Genomic DNA, 24,912 nt, shown 5'->3' with positions numbered 1-24,912 from the left:
CCGTCTCCGTCAACATCATATCACACCAAAATCCACGTGGAATCTTCATCTTATTGTTCATCACTGGAGCACTTAATGCGCACTGTGCAGTATTTGAAAGTGGTTCTCAATTCCCAGGACAAAACTAATTGAGAAATATACCCTTCCCCATGTAACATGGCACGAGAACATTTCATACCCTCATTGGAAAGAACCACGCTAGGATAACCGAAGCATGGCTCATCAATAATAATTATACGTCCACTGTTAAACGCACGAACACTGTGGGACCCTACTCACTCGTCTCATATAGGGTACCTAGGAAGCTGTTTTCTCGGATATCTAGTCAACAATTCAAGCAAATGTTATTTATGAAGTTTTTTACAGTAAATTAAATTGACAATACTTACCTTTGCCTTTTTACAAAGAGGTGTCGCAAACAATTGGCGACATGCAAATAATCCATGCCCTTCGATGAATATAATTTCCATGCAAGCAATTAATAAGGGTCACAAGTCATGGCTAAATCGTTTGCTCACGACTCGTCTTCTGGTGCGGCTCTTCTAGTGCGGCCGAGGCTAGCTGGAGTGGCGCTCACGTTCTCTTCGTATAGGTGTCGCTCCTGTCGTGATGTCGTTCTAGACAGCGTTCTATTGGCTGACGTCGTCTCACAGCCTTCTCTGCTGTATCGTTCCAGACCGACGTGCCGGCGCTTGATGTTACGCCGCCGGCCGATGTTGCCGAGCGGTTCTAGGCGCTCCAGTCTGGAACCGCGAGACCGCTACGGTCGCAGGTTCGAATCATACCTCGGGCATGGATGTGTGTGATGTCCTTAAGTTAGTTAGGTTTAGGTAGTTCTAAGTTCTAGGGGACTGATGACCTCAGATGTTAAGTTCCATAGTGCTCAGAGCAATTTGAATCATTTTTTGATGTTACGCCGGAACATACACCTACTCCACTTATACTTTTTTTCGTTTATGTATCTATTGCAGTATTTTTCCATAATCCTTCCATGAATTTCTCGAGATTTCACGCTCTGAATACAATAATCGTATAACTGGCCACTGTGTTACATTAGCACCTTCTCAAACCACTTTCTGTCGCAGAAGTTTGAATACTTGGAATGTAATATTTTTAATTTTTTGGTAGCATTTAAAATTCTTCAGATCAGTAACAGTATCATAATTATTAGCTGTGGTGTAGGAATTGACATATCTGAGATTGAAGCATGAATGCCGGAGCAAATGAGAAGGAAACCACTTACTGACAATGAACTAGGAGAGGTTAAGGCGTTGCAGCTGTGTGTTCTTCTTCCGAGTCGGTTCTCATTTCAGTATGGCGATGGAACAAGTGCACCAAACCGCACTCCCAGTAATAACGATGCAGACCCAGTAGCGAAACTTGCTGTCTCTAAAGGTTTTAATAACAGGTCTCGCGGAGAGTGCCACCGCAGTCGGAAAAGGCCTGACCTTTTCAATCTGTCGACGGCAAAGCTGTCAGGAAGGAATATTTCTTAGAAGGTATTAAAAACGCGCAGGCAGTGAATGCAGTGAGGAGAAGAAAAAATCCATTCGCTGTGAACTTGACTTCCTAAGGCACCTGTGAAGACTTGCAACTTACGTCTAATCGCTGGAACATGATTTGTACTCTCCTCCGGTTCCTGGATCCTTAATAAACGCCACCCCTCTCCTCCTCGCCCTCTTGGACTTATTACTTGTGGCCACGCTCGTGCCTAAGCTGATCGCGCTTTAATATGATGATGCCGCATTCTGTATTATAGCCCCTCCCAACGACATAAAAAGGAAGAACAAAGACAGGATTTGCGATCCACTTTGAAAGCCTCTCAGATATTCCCGAATAGAGTCGAGCTACGCTTTGGCAGCGTATTCGCCCTGACACTGAACTGCACACCGTGAAGGAATTACCTGAATGGGATGGAAAGTAGTAGATGCGTAATTCGTAATGTTTAAGATACAAGGGTTCAAGTTTTGGCCCGATATAAACCTGAATATTTCAAACGATAGTATCCTTGTCGAATAGAATTAGTGCTCCGCTTCTAATGAGCCCTATGGAACGCTGAAGTCTGTTTTCCCCTACTTAATTGACTATGACAGTGAAGAAAATAGTACAGCTTTTATTGGTCGACTATTTTCATTCAGCAGAACTGCAGTAAAGATTCCACTCGTTTTGCAGTTTATTGTGATCCAGTGATGAAGCTGTTTCACGATCTGGAGCATGTGTAGTATTGCTTGTTCAAAGTATATTATTATTATGTGTTTGTTTGTGTACATTCCGAATTCTTAAGACGTTCTACGGTATGGTCTCGAGTAGCAGAAAATTCTGTACGCAGAATGATTCTTTTGCCAGCACGTTTTATTTGCTTTGGTTGTTTGTCCCAGCTAAGGACTGAAGGAGGGTTATTAAAATCTGATAATAGTTCTTCAGAGGTGCTTAATTAGGTGCAGTAAACTGCGAAAGTTTCTGGATGAAGTTAGACGAAGTTGTAAACAACTGTAAAATCGTCAGCTTTCAGCGTTTATTATTTGTATTTATAGTTCCTTCTGAGAACAGCTAAAAGGCACACTACAGCGTTCAAGCATTAGTCGTAATTTACCGACTTGCGTAAGTTTCGTTTAAAACTTTTTTTCTCTCTCTTTGATGGGCCGTACTGCAGCTAGCTGAAGAAGTTCGTAACTTTCTCACTATCAGTGACTTACCTAGAATGTCCAGAGTAGATGAAGAGGGTCGCACAGGATAGACTGGCATTGGGAGCTGCATCAAACCGGTCTCCGGACCGAAGATCGCAATAACAACATATCGGTTTACCTAGTAACTGAAAATGCATTAATTTCCGTACTTTCGGTGTATTTATAGTCTTTTAATGGTTCTAGACACAGAAAAGAAACATTTACTAGCTAATGATGGGTTATACACAGGATACCTCAATGTGGCGGGCATTGCACTCATCATCCCAGAATCAGAATCATACTGAATGTAGCGATCTTCATGATAGTACACTTTCACGATACATAGAAAACGGCTGAATTGATTCTGTATATGGTCTGACTCTGTGGACTGTTATTGAGTCATGTTATTGTACTGTACTGCGTCAGATTCTCCATAAAGCAACATTACGTTCAAGAGAAAATGAAAGTAATTTTATTGAAGAAACTACTTCTGAAATAGAAATTTCTCAGAGATTCATAATAGTTGTTGTACTTTCCCTTCGAGTTGTTGCAAAGATCGACAGCTCTAGCAGATCACGGTTATTGATGTGGTGTTAAAAGTGCGCTTTGAGTTTGCAGCGACGTGCATGAATTCATCATTAAGATTCAACGTGTTCGCGATTGCAGTGAAACCTCCTATTATGTATATTGTAGTAGTTGTCAACAGTGTTCTTTATTCCACTGTTGCCAACTATTCAGGACATTGTAACAACTAAAAAGATTTACGTGTTTCAGAAGGAAGCAAGGTCTTCAAATCGCAGTACATAGGTGTAACAATCGTGTAGCAAATCATGTCTCTACATAGGGTACTTTGATTTTCTTGCTGCTCTTAAAAATTGGAATCTTCTTCCACTGATGAAATGGTCCGATTGCAGTGGAAAAGCTGTCAGCTGAAGTTACGGAATTAGTCTGACACTAGGCTGCTATGATTCGGGTAGTGTGGATCGCTAGATTGTTCATCTCTACGCATTAGCACAAGACTGACGAAGTCTCTGTGATTCTCGTTGATTGTTTTATGGACTACTCGATCCCCGTCCTCTTCTCTAAGACCTTCCACGTTACCATTCTGTTATTACTTGTTTTGTACCTCGTTAGGTACCTTGGATCTCATTCTTTTACATTTCTTCTCACAACTTAGTTGCTTTGTATGGTTTTTTTTCCCATACCTCGACCGCGTCTTTAAATTTTATCCCCGCCCCTTTATTCCCTGTTTTTGTATACAGAGACATGTTTCAGGCAAATTTCCCCAGAGTTTCTTCTTCTTTATTCACTGTTTTTGCATACAGAGATATGTTGCGGCAAATTTTACCGAAATCTCTTCTTTACATTCCCATATCAGCGTCGTTTGAGAGCGGTAATAATATGTCTTCGGGAAAACATTTTACGCCTGTTTTCCGAATGGTTTATTTCATTCACAGGCTCACCATACGTTATTCCCAATTTTAAGGGAGGTAAAAACCCAGTGCCTGTGTTTTGCAGGTGGATATAATCTTTCTCTGCCTCCGTAAGTCGTGGGTGGATGACTCAGAATACAACTCCTGGCCAAGCCGCTGATGGGGATTCGACGTACAGTTTGGATTATTATCTGAAGCTGTCAATCACCTTTCTGTTACAGGAGCTATGGTAGATGCTTCCGCTGTAGAAGCTGGCAGTGCTCTCCAGAGATTTCATATATAAAGGAGATCCTGTCTTTTATGATCGAAACCATCATTTCAGCTTCAAATCAAGTCTATTATCGTATGCTCTCGTGAAAACTGCTGTTAAAATTGCGTGTTTGATTTTTGTACATGTTTATACCGTCCTCCAGCATCAAAAGCTACTGTTTTATTGAGTAGGAGCTGACATAAAATCCTGTAGCTCATGATGAATTAGATTTTTGTGGTTCCTCTGAATCACTTCAGGCGTACTAATTCAAGATCTACTTGTTTCTCCCATATATGTCCAGTCGACCGACAACTCGTCAAAGTCGATCTCCAACCTTCTTTCTAGGTCGACTTTGTTTGCCCCGGGGTGACAATCGAAGACTAATATATATTGTAAACATACTGAGATGTGGTTTTGTAATTTGAACATGAGTACTACAACAAAATGCATTTTAAAGCTGGTGTGAGATTCGTGTTGTACGTATCCATGCGCGGAGCTATCATTTTCATTTCACAGTGTATGTGCATTTCTTTTGTATTTGTGCGGGCCGGCCGCGGTGGCCGAGCAGTTCTAGGTGCCTCACTCCGGAACCGCGCAACTGCTACGGTCGCAGGTTCGAATCCTTTTTTTTTGTGCGGAGGAGTTATGTCTCGTGTGTTGTGTCCACAGTGTAGCGGATTCACACCGCAAACATAGAACAGTTGGCGGTAGCTTTAGTCTAGGGTAATGTCCTATACCGTGTTTATTGCGGTGCTAAATTACACGGACTAGTATCTCCTACAACGCGTAGCAGGTGGGAGCACCTCAACATCTGTAGAATAGTCGTCAGTAACGATACACTGACAAACTCGAGGGCGTGCTGAAAAGTAATGCCTCCGAATTTATTATTCTGTTCTCAATATTGGTTGAGGTATTACATGTCACGAATATTACTCGGTCGGCCTTCCTGTTCCACTGACGCAAGTTACAGCCCTCTCCCGCTGGAGAGCTCCGGATTGTAGAGTGTAACATGGTGATATGTACCGCACCTGTGTCGGTGAGTGAGAAAACTGAAAACATGAATTCGAAAAGTCTGTCCACACATGTAGCACCCTCTCCTTCAGAATGACAATGCCAAACCACGCACGAGCGTTGCGACATCTGCTGCAATCCGACGCATTGGCTTCCCTTTCATCGATCGTCATCCATACAGTCTCGACTTGGCCTCATCAGATTTTCATCTCTTTCATAACTTAATGAACACCTTCGAGGACTTCACTTTGATAGTGACGAAGCAATGCAAGCAGAGGTGACGTTGTGCCTCCATCAAGAAGTCACACATTCTGTGACGGTATCTTCAAACTAGTAGAAGCCAACCTCGGGGAAGATCAGTTTGGATTCCGTAGAAACACTGGAACACGTGAGGCAATACTGACCTTAAGACTTATCTTAGAAGAAAGATTAAGGAAAGGCAAACCTACGTTTCTAGCATTTGTAGACTTAGAGAAAGCTTTTGACAATGTTGACTGGAATACTCTCTTTCAAATTCTAAAGGTGGCAGGGGTAAAATACAGGGAGCGAAAAGCTATTTACAATTTGTACAGAAACCAGATGGCAGTTATAAGAGTCGAGGGACATGAAAGGGAAGCAGTGGTTGGGAAGGGAGTAAGACAGGGTTGTAGCCTCTCCCCGATGTTGTTCAATCTGTATATTGAGCAAGCAGTAAAGGAAACAAAAGAAATATTTGGAGTAGGTATTAAAATTCATGGAGAAGAAATAAAAACTTTGAGGTTCGCCGATGACATTGTAATTCTGTCAGAGACAGCAAAGGACTTGGAAGAGCAGTTGAATGGAATGGACAGTGTCTTGAAAGGAGGATATAAGATGAACATCAACAAAAGCAAAACAAGGATAATGGAATGTAGTCTAATTAAGTCGGGTGATGCTGCGGGAATTAGATTAGGAAATGAGGCACTTAAAGTAGTAAAGGAGTTTTGCTATTTGGGGAGCAAAATAACTGATGATGGTCGAAGTAGAGAGGATATAAAATGTAGGCTGGCAATGGCAAGGAAAGCGTTTCTGAAGAAGAGAAATTTGTTAACATCCAGTATTGATTTAAGTGTCAGGAAGTCATTTCTGAAAGTATTCGTATGGAGTGTAGCCATGTATGGAAGTGAAACATGGACGATAAATAGTTTGGACAAGAAGAGAATAGAAGCTTTCGAAATGTGGTGCTACAGAAGAATGCTGAAGATTAGATGGGTAGATCACATAACTAATGAGGAAGTATTGAATAGGATTGGGGAGAAGAGAAGTTTGTGGCACAACTTGACCAGAAGAAGGAATCGGTTGGTAGGACATGTTCTGAGGCATCAAGGGATCACCAATTTAGTATTGGAGGGCAGCGTGGAGGGTAAAAATCGTAGAGGGAGACCAAGAGATGAATACACTAAGCAGATTCAGAAGGATGTAGGTTGCAGTAGGTACTGGGAGATGAAAAAGCTTGCACAGGATAGAGTAGCATGGAGAGCTGCATCAAACCAGTCTCAGGACTGAAGACCACAACAACAACAACAACAACATCTTCAAACTAGCGTCTCGATGAGATAGATGTGTTCGCCGCCAGGGTAACTGCGTTGAAAAATAAGCAGACATGAAGAATAAAGATTTAGAATATTAATAACGTTTGTTTTATTCCTAAAGATTTAACCGTTTTCACACAAAAAATTCGGAGACATTAGTTTGTAGCACGCTCTCGTACTTTGGGCGCAGAGTGAAAAGTGAACTGACTGCCTCTTTATAGAATGGCGATCAGAGCTCAACAGAAATCTTCAGTTGACACAAAGGTTTCCGGACCGCATGTAACTATACAGGCAGCAAGAATACACGAGTCTGTGGTATTCCGTGTCGTTCGTATTCCCGTTGTCAGCTGTTTATTCAGGGCACCAGAAGCCAGCTGGTGCGAATATAACGTATCAGCGCCAGCTGCCTCCACAGTAGGGACGATAAAGCCTCCTACGCTGTGCCACTCAACCAGAGTTCTGTCAGATCGAATGCGACTGTAAACCTCAAGCAGGGAAATTTATGGTTGCTGCACTGCCTAGTTTCGTGTGGTGTCCTGCCACTTGTCTCTTACAGGGTGCCTAAAGGATGCTGTCTTTTCGGATAACTATACAACAATATGACCCTACGACATATCTTAGAAGAAAGATTAAGGAAAGGCAAAACTACGTTTCTAGCATTTGTAGACTTAGAGAAAGCTTTTGACAATGTTGACTGGAATACTCTCTTTCAAATTCTGAAGGTGTCAGGGGTAAAATACAGGGAGCGAAAGGCTATTTACAATTTGTACAGAAAGCAGACGGCAGTTATAATAGTCGAGGGACATGAAAGGGAAGCAGTGGTTGGGAAGAGAGTGAGACAGGGTTGTAGCCTCTCTCCGATGTTATTCAATCTGTATATTGAGCAAGCAGTAAAGGAAACAAAAGTTCGGAGTAGGTATTAAAATCCATGGAGAAGAAATAAAAACTTTGAGGTTCGCCAATGACATTGTAATTCTCTCAGAGACAGCAAAGGACTTGGAAGAGCAGTTGAACGGAATGGACAGTGTCTTGAAAGGAGGGTATAAGATGAACATCAACAAAAGCAAAACGAGGATAGTGGAATGTAGTCGAATTAAGTCGGGTGATGCTGAGGGAATTAGATTAGGAAATGAGACACTTAAAGTAGTAAAGGAGTTTTGCTATTTGGGGAGCAAAATAACTGATGATGGTCGAAGTAGAGATGATATACAATGTAGACTGTCAATGGCAAGGAAAACGTTTCTGAAGAAGAGAAATTTGTTAACATCGAGTATAGATTTAAGTGTCAGGAAGTCGTTTCTGAAAGTATTAGTATGGAGTGTAGCCATGTGTGGAAGTGAAACATGGACGATAAATAATTTGGACAAGAAGAGAATAGAAGCTTTTGAAATGTGGTGGTACAGAAGAATGCTGAAGATTAGATGGGTAGATCACATAACTAATGAGGAGGTATTGAATAGAATTGGGGAGAAGAGAAGTTTGTGGCACAACTTGACTAGAAGAAGGGATCGGTTGGTAGAGCATATTCTGAGGCATCAAGGGGTCACCAGTTTAGTACTGGAGGGCAGCATGGAGGGTAAAAATCGTAGAGGGAGACCAAGAGATGAACACACTAAGCAGATTCAGAAGGATGTAGGCTGCAGTAGGTACTGGGAGATGAAGAAGCTTGCACAGGATAGAGTAGCATGGAGAGCTGCATCAAACCAGTTTCAGGACTGAAGACCACCACCACAACAACAACATATATCAATTCAAGGAAATCACATTAATGGTTTTTATTACAATAAAGTAGGTTGACAATACTTAACTTTGATTTACAATGTCGTGTCGCAAGCAATTGACGACACGCAAATAATCAATGTCTTTCGCTATATACAATGTCCATGCAACTAACGGATATGGGTCACAAATCACGGCTCTTCTAGCCCTGTCTTCTAGTGAGCTTCTTCTGTTGTCCGGGATACTAGTGTCCGTCATCTACTGTCACGCCGAGGCGCTTTTTTTTTCATGTTGTGTCCAAAGAGTGATCGCCTTTGGCGATTTTTTCTTCTGGAGTGGTAAGGTGTGAGAAATAGTTTCACTTTATAGCGTAGGCCGAGGCTGGCAGGAGCGGCGCTTATATTCTCTTCGTATACAGGTCGCTCCTTTCGTGGTGCGGTCCTATTCAGCCAACTATTGGCTGACGACGTCTCAGAGCTTTCTCTGCTCTTGCGATTTACATCTTAGTGCCAGCGGTTGTTGTTAACCCGGAACAGATCACAACATGCAGGTAGACCAATAAGCGCAGCGGCAATCGTATGGTGACAGTTACATATTTGCGTTACTTATAGTAAATAAATTGATTTATTATCTGTTGCATGGTCTGAAGTTTCACGTAATTCTTGTCTTCCCAGAGATAGTTGATGTTTGTATGAACTGAATTCTACGAATCAGTATTATACCCATATCAAGTAAATGCCACTTTTATAAAAACATGGTTCCGCTTCGACCAGGCAAAGTGTAAGTCTACTTAACTGAGGAAGCAGTTTCAGTGACATGAAAGATTTCGAATGGATGAAACTCGGTACACACTGAGGTGATAAAAGTCGTGGAACAGCTACTTATATCGTGTCGGATCTTCTTTTACCTGGAAGCAACTCGATGTGGCACGGACTCAACAAGTCGTTGGATGTCCCCTGCAGAAATACTGAGCCATGCTGCCTCTATAGTATACACTGGAGTGACGAAAGTCATAGAATAGCTCCTAATATCTTGTCGGATCTCGTTTTAGCCGGCGTAGTGCAGCATTTCGACGTGACATGGACTCAGCAAGTCTTTGGATGTCCTCTGGAGAAATACTGAACCACACTGCCTCTATAGTCACCCTAACTGCGGAAGTGTTGCTGGTGCACGATTTTTTGTACGGACTGACTTCTCGATTATGCCCCATAGACGTTCCACGGGATTCATGTTGAGCGATCAGGGAGGCCAGATCACTCGCTCGAACTGTCCAGAATATTATTCAGATTTCTCGCGAACAATGGCGGCTCGGTGACATGGCGAACCGTCGTTCATAAAATTTTCATCGTCGTTTGGGAACATGAAGTCCAAGAATGGCTGTAAATGGTCTCCACGTAGCCGAAAATAACAAATTCCAGTCAATGATCGGTCCAGTTGGACCAGAGGAACCAGTCCATTTCATAGAGAGACAGCCCACACCATTATGGAGCCACCATCAGCTTGCAGAGTGCTTTGTTGATAACTTGGGTCCATGGCTTCTTGGGGCCTGCGCCACCCTCGAGCCCTATCATCAGTACTAGCCAACCGAAGACGGGACTGATCTGACCAAGCCACCGCTTTCGAGTCGTCTAGGATCCAACCGATATGCTTACGAGGCCAGGGAAGAGCTGCTGCCGATGTTGTGCTGTTAGCTAAAGCACTCGCGTCGGTCGTCTGTCGTCGTAATACATTAACGTCATATTTCGCCGCACTTTCGTAACGGATACGTACGTCGTACGCCCCATATCGATTTCTGCGGTCATTTCATGTAATGTTGTCTTCTGGCACTGACAACTCAATGCGAACGCCACTGCGCTGTCCGTGGTGAGAGCTAATGCCTGAAACTTGCTATTCCCGGCACACCCTTGACGCTGTGTATCTCGGAATATTGAATTCCGCAACGACTTCCGAAGTGTAATTCCCCGTGCGTCTCGCTCCAACTACCATTCCGCCATCAGAGTCTGTTAATTCCCGTAGTGCGGCTATAATCACGTCGGTAATCGTTTCACGTGAAACACCTGAGTAGAAATGACAGCTCCGCCAATGCACTGCCCTTTTATTCCTTGCGATACTACCGCTATCTGCACATGCGGATATCGCTATGCCATGGCTTTTGTCACCTCAGTGTAGTTATGACAGATAATAACTGAAAAAAAATTGTTTCATAAGTGTATTTATCTGTAGGACCACAGTAGATGAAACAAGAAAAAGAATCATAATCAAAGGAAAGCTGCTGTCTGGTTGTTTGAACTGAGTTACAAGTTGTTATTAATAATGTTACAGGTTTTTCCTTTGAGGGTATTTACATATACGTCCGAAATCATCTTACATTACTTTTTTTGCGTAGAGCCGTTGGATTTTCCAGAACTTCCACTATATTTATTATTATTATTAAGCGCCAAAATCATACAGAATAGTCTACATGATAATAACTTCGGTATTTGACCGTTATTTCTTCCCTTCTGGATACGGTACGTTATTGAAAGTTCAGTTTGTAGTCATTTTCAAGTGATTCAGTTATTATCATCGTGGATTAATTTGAGTCGCACTTGCACGATATTTCGATCGCGTAACTCACAATCTTCATCGAAATATTGTGCAAGTACGATGCGGATTAAAGCAGAAAACCAGAGTTTCCAAGATGACATTATTTGACGTAAATTTCGTTTTTTGACTTTTAGAACAGCCAGAACTATCGAGTCAATTGTACTTGCACACATAACTGAAGAACTACTGGTTGTTTTTATGACATGTGTTAGCAATTGTGTAAATGATAATCGTTTGTTATTCGACTTCCACTTTTTCCTTGAGGATAAACTATTACAACTTCAGCTGTGCCACCATAGACAAGTGGCACATGTCGCGATATAGTTTCGACATGGACTACAACATTAGATGTAAAGGATTTCCAAAGTTCAGTAATGCATCACTCGAATACGACTGCAAAACTAAAATTGAAATAATTTATGAAGTAATGTGAGCAGTCTTGGCTGCAGTGTTAAATTGTTCTTGTTATTTCCCAATGTCGCGTTTCGCTTGTATTTAGGCATCTTCGGATTGTGGATTGATTGATGTTTAGTAGCAATGGTACATGGGATACCGCGCATAAAATATCCCAGCCGGTAAATGCCCCTTGTCAGAACTTTATAAACATGTGCGGTGTCCTTGAAGTAGCTGAAAGTCATCCCTTGCTCCATCAACCTTTCTGAATTACGTCGCTAGTCTCGTTAGATCACGCAAATGGTAGCCAAGGAGAGACATAAATTTCTCGTGAGTCATTTGATAATAACGTAAAACATTTATGTTGTATTCCATCAAATCCGTATGTAGAGCACAAAATTCTCCACGATTATATCTTTTGTTGTATGTGTTGTGCGCCCAAAATTTATCAAGTCGTCTTTTCATATTCTTTTCATTTTCATCAAACAAAATTAAATAGAATCCATGTCACTCATTTATTCACCATAATTTATTTCTTCAATGTCACCGAGCGAAATATTGTAATGGTAAGACACTGTGCAATGTTACGAGCCCCTTCACGGAAAACATTCTTTATAGCATGAACGTCATTGATGTATTTAATTTTGCCTGATAAAATGAAAACAACAAGAAAAAACGACTTAAAAAATTTTGGTTGCACAGCATATGCAACAAAAGATATCATGGAGAGTTTTATACTGTATTTCCGATTTGACGGAATATGACGTAACTGTTTTCAGTAATTGTCGAATGGCTCACGAGAAATTTACGTCTCTCCTTGGGTAGAATTTGCATGATCTAACGAGACTAGAGACGTAATTCAGAAACGCTGATGGAGCAAACGGAATGACCTTCAGTAACTTCAAGGACACCGCACAGTGTTCTTAAAGTTTTGACGAAGTGCATTTATCTGCTGGGATATTTTAAGCGCGGTATCCCATGTACCCATCGTTACCAAATACCAGCCGATCCAAATGTTCCTTAATAGCCAGCCATTGTGACCGAGCAGTTCTAGGCGCTACAGTCTGGAACCGCGCGACCGCTACGATCGCAGGTTCGAATCCTGCCTCGGGCATGGATGTGTGTGATGTCCTTAGGTTAGTTAGGTTTAAGTAGTGCTAAGTTCTGGGGGACTGATGACCTCAGATGTTAAGTCCCATAGTGCTCAGAGCCATTTGAATCATTTTGTGCCTAAATAAAGGTGAAGAGGATCATTGGGAAATAATTTTTAAAAATTAACAGTGTAACGAAGTTTGCTTGTTTCTTCATACGATGCCTACTGGTTGTTGTACCAACCCCGTTAGGAAATGGAAAAAAGTTTTTGAAATAATTTATCCAGAAGGAAATAAAATAACAGTCAAGTGGAGAAACATCATCGTTTTAGACAACTTCCACTACATCTAAAATCAACTACTAGTTCTTTGGTTTTGGGCCTAAATTAATCTCTTTCTTTTCGGCTGTTCTGAAAGCCAGTATAACGAAATTAAAGGTCAGATATTTAAAATACCTAAAATGATAGAAAGATCATGTGACTCTTAACGATTAATAATTAAAAAATTACGCTTCCAACAGCATTTAAGACTACCTACATATGGATGTGTGTGATGTCCTTAGGTTAGTTAGGTTTAAGTAGTTCTAAGTTCTGGGGGACTGATGACCTCAGCAGTTAAGTCCCATAGTGCTCAGAGCCATTTGAACTACCTACATCCAAACTCCCCGCATGAATATATCGATAAATTCATCGTGTGGTGATGTAAACTGCACTAAGAATAAAGCTTACAGTTCGTATACTTACACTGCCCTTTGGTACACTGTAATATTTTGTATGCGTGGTAGTTGGTCAGGTGAGACAGACTCGCATGCCGAGTCGTCAGCGTCCTGCGCGCTGCCACAACCGTACCGCAGCCAGCCCCATGGCTCCCACACTCCCGGCAGTGTAAAGTTCTTGTAATCCGCAAATAGTTGCCCGGCTGGGTGTCCTTCGGCGTAGCCTGCGTGCCTTCTCCAGCGATAGCCGCTGGCACGACTCCAGGAAGAGGCGTTCACGTCACAGACCGACGCGCCGGTGTTGTGACGTCGTGTGCATCTCTGCCCCATGCGTCACTAGGAGTCTCCTGTCTACCACTCTTCGTTCCACTCCTGTATCAGTGGAAATGGTGTATTACCATTGCACCAAACTCTCGTTCAGGTCGCCACTTTGATTCCTGAGCGAGTCTGCGAGTATCAACTAATGCGCTACCCTCCGTAATAGCTAAGCATGACTCCGAGAGAATGTCGTCGTTTGGTACTCTGGGTCAGTACGTGTATAGCTGGATTTCAAAATATTCATACTAAGTACTGAGATCTTTCCTTGTTTCTGCGTCACTGAAACAATATTTAAACCTAAACAACATTAATGAGTGCTCTTGGGTATTCGGCTGAGCTGTTGACACCATTTGCGAGGTGCACCCAAAAAGTAAGTTTCATTTGGCAATAAAAAGAAAACTAGAACAGATAGAGAAAAAGTATTTACCAAATAAACTACAAAAACCTTAAACTATATTTCTACATAGCTCACACCATTTTGTAGTCTGTGAACCACGAGGTATCATGTTCCTTGAGCTCTTCATCGTTGCATTTGAGCACCAAGAAACGTTTTCATGTGCAAAAAGAGATGGAAGTCGCTATGGGCGAAGTCAGAGCTGTACAGATGGTCGTCAAACTATTTCCAGCCAAAGTCCAGTAAGAGTTGTTGTGACTTATTCGCATCGTAAAGCTTATGCAAGTGAAATACGGCTTGTTTCGTGCTTCGCCTAGCGGTACAGACGTTTCACCACAACTTTTAACTAGCCTAAAATTATCTGTTTTCCGGTCACATAAACTGTCATACGGCCCGGAGAGCGGTGTGCTGACCACATGCCCCTCCATACTCTCATCGAGTGACGCCTGTTGTCTGAGGATGACACGGCGGCGGGCGGTACCGTTGGGCCTTCATGGCCTGTTCGAGAGGAGTTGAGTTTTTTTTTTAAAAAAAAATCTGTTTTAACGTCATTTTAGGATAATTCATTATCTTAAACTTGGCAACGGCCTTGCCGCAGTGCATACACCGGTTCCCGTCCGATCACCGAAGTTAAGAGCTGTCGGGCGTGGCCGGCACTTGGATGGGTGACCATCCGGGCCGCCATGTGCTGTTGCCATGTTTTGGGGTGCACTCAGCCTCGTGATGCCAATTGAGGAGCTACTCTAGCGAGTAGTAGCGGCTCCGGTCAAAGAAAACCATCATAACGACCGGTAGAGCGGTGTGCTGACCACACGCCCCTCCTATCCGCGTCCTAAGCTGAGGATGACACGGCGGTCGGATGGTCCCGATGGGCCACTTGTGGGCTGAAGACTGAGTGCTTGCTTACTTATCTTAAACTTGGAATAACAAATTGGAAAGACGAAACGTTTCTTCCCAAACATACCCCAGGGGTCTCTTCTCAAATTTTAATTTTGCTCGCAGATAGCGCCAGATATGTTCTTCAAGCGTGCATTTCACTGAAAAGACGTTTACTGTAGGCCGAACTACGACCTTATAAATTTCGAACTCAGAAATCTACGCAATATATTTACATATTGCACGAAATTCACTGTAAATGTAGCCAACCCATTTTTATCCCCTTCCAAGTATTTTATCCCTATTTCCTCAAAACCACAAACTTAACGCTACAGACCTATTTCCCTCTGCCCAAAACTGGATTTTTGTTCGCATTTATGTTTCAAATGGACAGTTGACTTGTCTTTTATCTTCAACAGAATACCGCCAGTAGCAAGAAATTTACCTACGACGAGAAATGATAATCGATCCCTCTCTTCCTTTACTTACAGTAATCTTTCATCTGGTTCACCAGCGCGGCACTGACTTGCAATTGACTACGTCATAATGGTTCGTAGGACAAACTCGTCCGCATAAATTTAACTTATGAAAGTTATGGTTACCGGAACTGAATTGAAGACAGAACATGATAAGAGAAGAGATGAGAACGTCAACGAAGCTTTTATCTAACACTTTTGATTATTAAATTTCGGTTCAGTTCCTCAGCGAAACTCCTCTCGTAGGAAGGTAATGTGGTCAGTTTAATGCGTTATTGCTATTCTCCCACTTCAGGCCGGAATGAAACACACGAATTTCATAGTACCACGATAAGCAACGACATTATTGACACGGGATAATGATTGCGCTCATGGTATGGAGTCTGCCAGGAGGCTGAATTTTGCATAAGGCCTTTGGGCGCATCCGCGTTTTGGCTTCAGCACTCGACTGGATGAAGACGTCACTGCATAAGGCAACGATTCACGAGCGAGAAGAAGATATCTTATTCAACCCACTGGAGCTACTTACGGGTTGAATGAATGTAAATGAGCACGTATTTGAGCTGATCATCTCATGATGAAGGGAACATGCAAGTATCTTTAAAAACAATAAAAATTTGTTCACACTCTTAAAATCAAACTGAATAAATCGAAGGTTCGCATGGTGACTTAAGTCTAAAACACAGTAGATGAAGAGCTTTCGGGTTTCCAGTTGGGTAGAAATCTTGAGATACCACAATGTCTCGACCAGCGTCATACTCATCATTTTGTAGCGAAACTTTACAATATCTCAACCCTCCCACTCTGCTGTAAATTCAAGAGTTGTTCATCAGTAGTATACGCCGGGAAAGTCTACATTCACACATAAAATGCAATACTCGACTGCGTTCGAGGAATGGAAGACTGCACACTTTAGGCTATTTGAAAAATAATTGACAAATTTTATATAGACTGTTTAATTATTATCAGCGTTAATCTTGAAATCTATAGCTGATATCCAATCAATTAACGTTATATTAACTACTCTTTAATTATTTAAAAGCAGACTTTTTGGTTGACATGTAGGAGCTTTCTGCCTTTTGGTATTTTGTGTCAAAGGACAATAACCATTATTACGAATTCTTTATCTCTATTCAAGAACTAATCTCTCCTTCGCATTGCCCAATCTCTCTGTCATGCTGCCTTTTTACTACTCAATGACCATCGTGATAAAATAAGAGAAATCAGAGCTTCTACGGAAAGATTTATGTTTTCATACTTCACAAATGTCCTGCTCACCCGCTAGCAAACACATATGTGTCAATTGCAGAGTAGTGATGTAGATGTAGCTGGAGAAACATCTAAAGTAAGCAACTATGGCTGTGTCATAGCTCTCTGGAATATGATTTATTCTGCTAATCATTTTGAGAAGATTTTTTTAATTTTATTTTTATGTATTTATTTATTTTTTACTGCCTGTCAGGCACCCATCGCACCTACATTAGGTTGATTCTTAACACATATTCTGTTGTGCATTTCATTAGTTACTCCACTTCAGTGGTAATAGAATGTGAAGGGAAACTGGGAGGAATCTTAAAAAAAAAAACGCCCATTCGACTAGAACAATTTAGTGAAATCATGGAATATCTCATCTGGCATGCCTGTCGGGATTTGAACCCCAGAACTTCCGAATACTGGTCTCTTTCTTATCTATTACATATAGAATCTCTTTATTTTCTGCTTATATAACTTCCTTTTAATTTTTTCGGAAGAAATACGTTTGACGTTTCCCATTTGTGATTTCTCGACGTGTCACTGGTTTGGACAGCTAACCCCACTACTTGCAGTCGCCCGAGCACTAGCCTTTAGGAAGATGTGGGTGGAAAACTCGCGCGCCGCAAGACTGATAAGCGTCGTTCTGAGCTAGGTAACTGTGCAGACCGAGCGACAGAAACGGCGCGAGCGGTCAGCGCCTCTTGCGTCAAAATGTCGCGTGGGTTAAGGTCGCAGCGCAGCGCAGCGAAGCAGAGTTAAAACTGCTCACAAACCAACTGCGTGACGTCTCCGGTAATGTGTGTCGCGTAGGCAGATAACTTGACTTCTTGTCTCTGTAAACGAGTGTGTACTTTACATTCCGTTATCACAGCCAACAATCATAAACTGTTAGGCATTAAAACTGCTAGACGACAAAGACGGCATTGAACAAACGAAACTGGAATGCAATGCTCTACACGCCTGGATATCCATTTGGTTTAGCCTCTGAACGCATCCGCACGAAGTACACTACTGGCCATTAAAATTGCTACACCACGAAGATGACGTGCTACAGACGCGAAATTTAACCGACAGGAAGAAGATGCTGTGATATGCAAATGATTAGCTTTTCAGAGCATTCACACAAGGTTGACGCCGGTGGCGACACCTACAACGTGCTGACATGAGGAAAGTTTCCAACCGATTTCTCATACACAAACAGCAATTGACCGGCGTTGCCTGGTGAAACGTTGTTGTGATGCCTCGTGTAAGGAGGAGAAATGCGTACCATTACGTTTCCGACTTTGATAAAGGTCGGATTGCAGCCTATCGCGATTGCGGTTCATCGTATCGCGACATTGCTGCTCGCGTTGGTCGAAATCCAATGGCTGTTAGCAGAATCTGGAATCGGTGGGTTCAGGAGGGTAATACGGAACGCCGTGCTGGATCCCAACGGCCTCCTATCAAAAATGGCTCTGAGCACTATGGGACTTAACATCTATGGTCATCAGTCCCCTAGAACTTAGAACTACTTAAACCTAACTAACCTAAGGACAGCACACAACACCCAGTCATCAAGAGGCAGAGAAAATCCCTGACCCCGCCGGGAATCGAAACCGGGAACCCGGGCGCGGGAAGCGAGAACGCTACCGCACGACCACGAGCTGCGGACAGGCCTCGTATCACTAGCAGTCGAGATGACAGGCATCTTATCCGCATGGCTGTAACGGATCGTGCAGCCACGTGTCGATCCCTGAGTCAACATATGGGGACGTTTACAAGACAACAACCATCTGCACGAACAGTTCGACGACGTTTGCAGCGGCATGGACTATCAGCTTGGAGACCATGGCTGCGGTTACCCTTGACGCTGCATCACAGACAGGAGCGCCTGCGATGGTGTACTCAACGACGAACCTGGGTGCACGAATGGCAAAACGTCATTTTTTCGGATGAATCCAGGTTCTGTTTGCAGCATCGTGATGGTCGCATCCGTGTTTGGTGACATCGCGGTGAACGCACATTGGAAGCTTGTGGGGTGCCATTGGTTACATGTCTCGGTCACCTCTTCTTCGTATTGACGGCACTTTGAACAGTGGACGTTACATTTCAGATGTGTTACGACCCGTGGCTCTACCCATTATTCGATCCCTGCGAAACCCTACATTTCAGCAGGATAATGCACGACCGCATGTTGCAGGTTCTTTACGGGCCTTCCTGGAAACAGAAAATATTCGACTGCTGCCCTGGCCAGCACATTCTCCAGATGTCTCACCAATTGAAAATGTCTGGTCAATGGTGGTCGAGCAACTGGCTCGTCACAATACGCCAATCACTACTCTTGATGAACTGTGGTATCTTGTTGAAGCTGCATTGGCAGCTGTACCTGTACACGCCATCCAAGCTCTGTTTGACTCATTGCCGAGGCGTATCAAGGCCGTTATTATGGCAAGAGGTGGTTGTTCTGGGTACTGATTTCTCAGGATCTATGCACCGAAATTGCGTAAACATGTCAGTTATAGTATAATATATTTATCCAATGAATGGCCGTATATCATCTGCATTTCTTGGTGGTGTAGCAATTTTAATGGCCAGTAGTGTACATAGCAGTAACAACACCCAGATTCAATACGAGGGGCGTTCAGTGTGTAATTCAAATACGTTTTTTCCAGAAAGCAGGTTGGTATTAGTTAGGATTTCAGTACACCATATTATTCCCCACTCTTTTATCTAAAAACCTGTTTTCACCATAATATCCGTTCAATGCGATGGCCTTACGTCACCTTACTGGGAGGGCCTGTATGACCCTATTTTTCCACCTTATTGGTCGCTGCCGGAGCTAACGTCTTATTGCACGAATAACCTCCCGCGTGCTGTTTCCTGCAGAGTGCATCCTTCGCTGGGCCAAACAATTGGGAGTCGGAAGATGCAGATTCGGGAAGTAGGTGGATGAGGATAAAAATCCAGAATATTTGTGAGTTTCTCTCGGCTGCGCATACTTATGTAAGGTCTTGCGAATTATTGATAAGGAGAAGTTCGTTTGCATATTTGTGGCGACGAACACGCTGAAGTCGTTTCTTCAGTTTCCTGAGGGTAGCAAAATACATTTCATAGTTGATCGTTGCGCCATGAGAGAGGACATCATAGACAATAAACCCATCAGAGCCCCAGAAGACGGTCGCCATGACTCTACCTGCTGAGGATGCAGCTTTGAAGATTTTCTTCGGTGGAGAACTGATATGGCGTTTCCCAATGGATTGCTGTCGAAGTTGTGAGCCCATGTTTCATAGCCTGTGACGATGTTCGACGGCAATTCCGCACAGATGTTCCTTCGTCCTCTTTATGGTCTTCTGTTAGGCAGCGTGGAACCCAGCGGGCAGACCCTTTGAGTACCCCAACTGGTGGACAAGTGTTTCAGCATTACCAACAGAGACGTCCAGCTGTGCAGCGTGGTGTTTGATTGTGATCCGTCGATCACCTCGAATGAGAGTGCCCGTGCATCTCAACATTCGCAGGAGACACAGTTGTGAGCTTCTTGTGCAATAATTTATCAACAGCAGTCGTCCCACGATCCATAATGGATCAACGAAGACAGTTGTGTGCGGTCGGCCGGCTGCCGGAGGCGGGACAAGTTCGCGCAATCTTGTTTCGATGATGACAGACGCCTAGCCCAATGACTCACAGTGCTTTTGTTCACCGCCACGTCTCCGTAACTATTCTGCAAGCATCTATGACTATCTGAAACACTCCAGTTTTCCTCCTAAACAAACTCAGTGACAGCTCTCTGCATGCAACGCACCTCCGTTACAGACGCCATTTTGTAGGCCACATGTACCGCCACTACCCATCGGTATTTCATGAAAATCTAGGGGCTGAAGCGAGAATATCCACTATATCCCACAATAAATTCCGCATTTTTTCAGCGGCAATGAGTCCAGAAAAAAATCTGGATTCTCATTCAGAAATCACATTTACATATTGTTTGTTCGTGTGAAGATCATGTTACGGCTCATTTAAGAAGGCGAAACGTGCGCCAGTACATATAGGAATTCGTCAGTGGCAGGAACGTGTTGTATAGAGACTATAGTTTATCGTTCAGCGATGTTGCTACTCGGACGGTCTGAATACCACGGCAGTCTTTCGAATACGGAATCTGTGGATTTAGGAAGGCCATACTCAACGCCATGTTGGGTATCAACGGCCCCACGAGATAGCACATGACACAGCGATATTGTTTGCTTTGCCTTTCAGGGTAGTGGAGCCACGTCCCGCAATTTGTGGAATGAAATGGGCTTATTTCAGTAAGACCAGTGTCCACAGGAACAGTGCAACGACGCCTGTACCACGGGCTGTCAGCACGGCGACCACTAATGGGACTTCCCCTTGACGCGGCTGACGAAGGTGCACCAGTGACAACACTGGCTACATAAGTGACAACACGCCGTCTTTTCAGACGATTCCTTGTTTTGCGCACATTATCACATGGGAAGTGTCACTGGCTGTGGTGAGAAAAGGTTTCAGTCATTATACATATCGTATCGGGGGTACGCTGTGCAACCGTTGTCGTTACACAGAAACGCAGCGATTTATGTGACGGTCAAAAGGGCTTGATCATTGGCTATCGGACCAAGGTTGGAAACATTCCCAAAACCGCTAAGTCTGTAAACAGTTCGCGTGCCGCCGTGGTTAAAGTACACCTTGCATGGCAAAATAGCGCTATTCAAGTTCGGCTCCGAGGCAGCTGTGATGTGCCATGGGCCACAGGTGACAGTGGTGAAGGGCGGCTGCAGATATGTGCACTGGCGAATAGACGTGCAAATGTTGAGCGACTGACTGCCCAGATGAAACAAGATGCTACCAACAGTGTCTCATGAGCGACCGTTTCAGCTAACATTACTGTTTGTGGGCCTCCGCATCAGGCACCAGTATCATGCACGCGTGCTGACTGGCGTTCATCAGCGACGGAGGCTGGCATTTGCACGCCAATATCGCAACTGGACGTCCACTGTGTGGCGAGAAGTGGCCTTTTCAGATGAATCAATGTTTTGCGCTCCACGGAACAGATGCCTGTTGGCGTGTGCGGCGTTAAAAATCTGATAGCAAACACTCTGCAATAATCCTCGGAAGAGTCCAACTGCATGAGGGAGATTTATTGCCTGGCATTCCCTGTATGACCTCGTTATTCTGGAAGGCACAAATAAGCATCTATCCTTGGGGATCATGCCCACTCCTACATGCAGTTTGCTTTTTCCTCGGCACGACGGCATCCACCAGCAGGGTAATCTAACGTGTCACACAGCTCGCACTTTACGTGCGTGGTTCGAAGAGGATGAGTTTACCATACTTCCCTGATCACAAACGCCCCGGATTTACACCATCGAGAGTGTATGGGACCACATGGATCGGGCTGTTCGAGTAATGGATCCTCAACCCCGAAACTTAGCGCAGCTGGCTACGCCACTGGAGTCAGAATGGCTCCACACATCTTTCGGTATCTTCGAGTATCTCATTAACTCTCTTCCTGCACATCTCACAGCGATCCTCGCTAAAAAACGTGTTATTCGTGCTTTTGACGGGTGGCCACATTAATGTGACTGGACGGTGTAGTTTGGAGTGCCATAGGGTACACAACACGATAATCTTTGGTTCACATAGCTGGTTCTTTGGACAGCAGGCATTACATGTTGAGGCCAGAATCTCCCTGTGCCCCATTTTGAACTTTCTGTGACGTTACCTGTCAGCAGGGTAACGAAAGGTCGCACGTGGTTTGCTTTCCTGAACTATTCACAGTGTGATCGTCTCATGCCCTGACCTTCACGTTCTCCAGATCTCTCAGCCAATGAATCATCTGGTCATGGGTTGTCGAGAGACTGGCACATCACCACTCGCCAACCACCGTGATTGATAAACTATATATACACTTGCTCACTCTCATTTCAGCCAGAGTATGCAGCATCTCGGATGTAGTTATTTATCACTTAGGATAAAAAATGTTGTGTTAACAAGAAGATTTTTGAGTTAATTTTCAGCAATTTTTTTTCTATAGTTGGTGAATCATGTAAGGTGTTGAAGAAGACTGTCAATGCCGCTCCACCAACACAAAATTATTTATAATTTTTTGCAGAGGGCAACTTGAACATTAGGAACGTTCCCCTCTGAAGTCCATTTTCAACGATGGACGGAAAGAAAGGAGCGTCAGTACAGGGGCAGTTGGAGGAAGATCTTTGTGTGCCGTACCATCAGACAGAGGAAACTTGGGACTGCCTTTCTCTTCAGTTCACGCCATTCCATTAAAGAGAGGAAGCTTTATTTTTTAAGAGAGAATTACGGTGTATATCGTATCTTGTGTTACAAAGAAATACTCGAAACAAGCTAAAGGGTTGAAACTTACTATGTAAATGTCATTGTTGGTGGGGGCGATACTTGGTACTTCATTTACAAAAATGTCCTAGTCATAATACTAAAAAAGGGGAAGAGTGTGGGAAAAAGGGGAAAATTTTGGCACTCTTAAAACCCTTGTCTGTCAGGAAAAGGAAATGTTTGTTTTTTCATCACTATAAGAGTTTCACCTCATGGGTAGAATGAACAGTGTCCATCTCAAGTCGTAGTGGTTAGTGAAACTGCTGTGTTGGCTACTATGAGAGTTAGCAGTGACACGAACAAGGAAGGAGAGAAGCTACGATGGCCGATGGCAGAAATCCAAAATGATCTGTACAGAATTGCAGATTTATAGAATACTTTATTTCTAAGAGGAAAGATACAGAACTTCTCGTTATGAAGTGGCCTGCTACTTGCAATTACGGTTACTCTCTACTACTATTCGCAGAACGTCCTCCTATGACTCAGTACTGATGCTCTCGAAGTCTGAGACCGAACTGGGGCCGACCAGCAATGGGCGGCCCGTTAATTCAGCGTTGTCAAGGGGCTCTGATCTCTGTCCTCCTGGAGGTGTGGCGCTGCCCGCTCTTTCCATTGGCATGCAAGTCAGCACCTTCTTGACGCCGTTTCGCGGCGCTGCGCTGGTCGGCGAGCAGTCGATACGTTCCGACTGCACAGAAACCACCAAACGAAACTTCAGACCCTGTAGTTGGTTAAATAAAACGCTCTTTGCCTGCTATGTACACTATATGATCAAAAGTGTCCGGAAACCTATTACCAAACATTAATATGAGGTGTGTCCACTTTCGCCTTATGACGGCTTGAACTAGAAGTCAGACAATTTAGTGATGTTGGACGATGGGGTCTATAGCGAAATCTACGTTTCAACTCATCCCAAACGTCCATTAGGTTAAGGACGGCAGGCCAGTCTATTTTAGGAATGCTATAGTCCACAAACCACTGTCCCCCTATTGTACACAGCAATCAAAGCTGTAAAATGTATTCATATGCTTTCACATTTAGCGTTGTCTTAAGTACAATAAGTGCCTAGCCCTTGCCTATGTCCCTGCGTCTGCTCGTAATATTTCAAGAACTATTTTTCTTCCTCCACGCAGTCATATTCTATAGAGATGGTACTGATGAAAAGTTTTAATGATTATTACGAAAGTTTTGCATATCTGTTATCCACCCCGAAGGTACTAAAAGTAAAGTCGGAAAGAAGTAGCTTAGAAAATCTTCGTTCTAACTGTTTTTGAGTACTGCTTATCACTCTGGCCTGTCTAGAGTTTACGTCACAGTTTCGTTTCGTAACTACGAGAGCACCATGCTGGTCTTATCAAACTTCTGTAGCAGGCACTACAAGATCCGTTGACGGTCACGGAGGGTTTATTGTTAAAATTGGAGAGCTACGATTCAGGAAGAGGGAGGCAACGTATTCCTTTCTCTCTTATACACCTCCCGAAATTATCTTCATAGGAGAATAAGAGAAATTCTAGCTTGTGGTAGTCTTACTGAGAGTCGTTCTTCCCGCCCGTCATTTGCAAGCTGTGCAGCATCTTTCTTCGATGGTTTACCATTTTAGGTTTTTCACGATTTCTGTTTTTCTTTCCAGTCATTAAAGCCGTGACCATTCTCACCGCTCTTCCATGGATGCCCCTCTAAGTCCTACTTTGCACAGTGTTGAAGAGTAGGTCGTATAAGTGTTTTGTAGGCAACCTCGTTTGCAGAAAATCTGCAATTTACCAATATCCTGCCAATGGATAGTAGCCTGCAGTTTGCCTTACCTATAATTGAGACTTTACGGTTGTTCACCTGTTACCCTC

The 24,912-nt window shown here is 43.4% G+C and overlaps 1 protein-coding gene and 1 pseudogene across 1 annotated transcript in view; both read left to right on the top strand.

Annotated features, from left to right (window-relative positions):
- The window catches only part of LOC124789035 (sodium/hydrogen exchanger 3), a 627,528-nt gene that overhangs the window by 160,722 nt on the left and 441,894 nt on the right, over positions 1-24,912 (top strand). The gene's annotated exons all lie outside the window — the stretch shown is intronic.
- On the top strand, positions 14,706-14,823 carry LOC124790612 (annotated as a pseudogene).

Source organism: Schistocerca piceifrons, chromosome 3, assembly GCF_021461385.2.
Source record: "Schistocerca piceifrons isolate TAMUIC-IGC-003096 chromosome 3, iqSchPice1.1, whole genome shotgun sequence".
Taxonomy (NCBI): domain Eukaryota; kingdom Metazoa; phylum Arthropoda; class Insecta; order Orthoptera; family Acrididae; genus Schistocerca; species Schistocerca piceifrons.
This window is presented reverse-complemented; position numbering and strand designations above follow the sequence as displayed.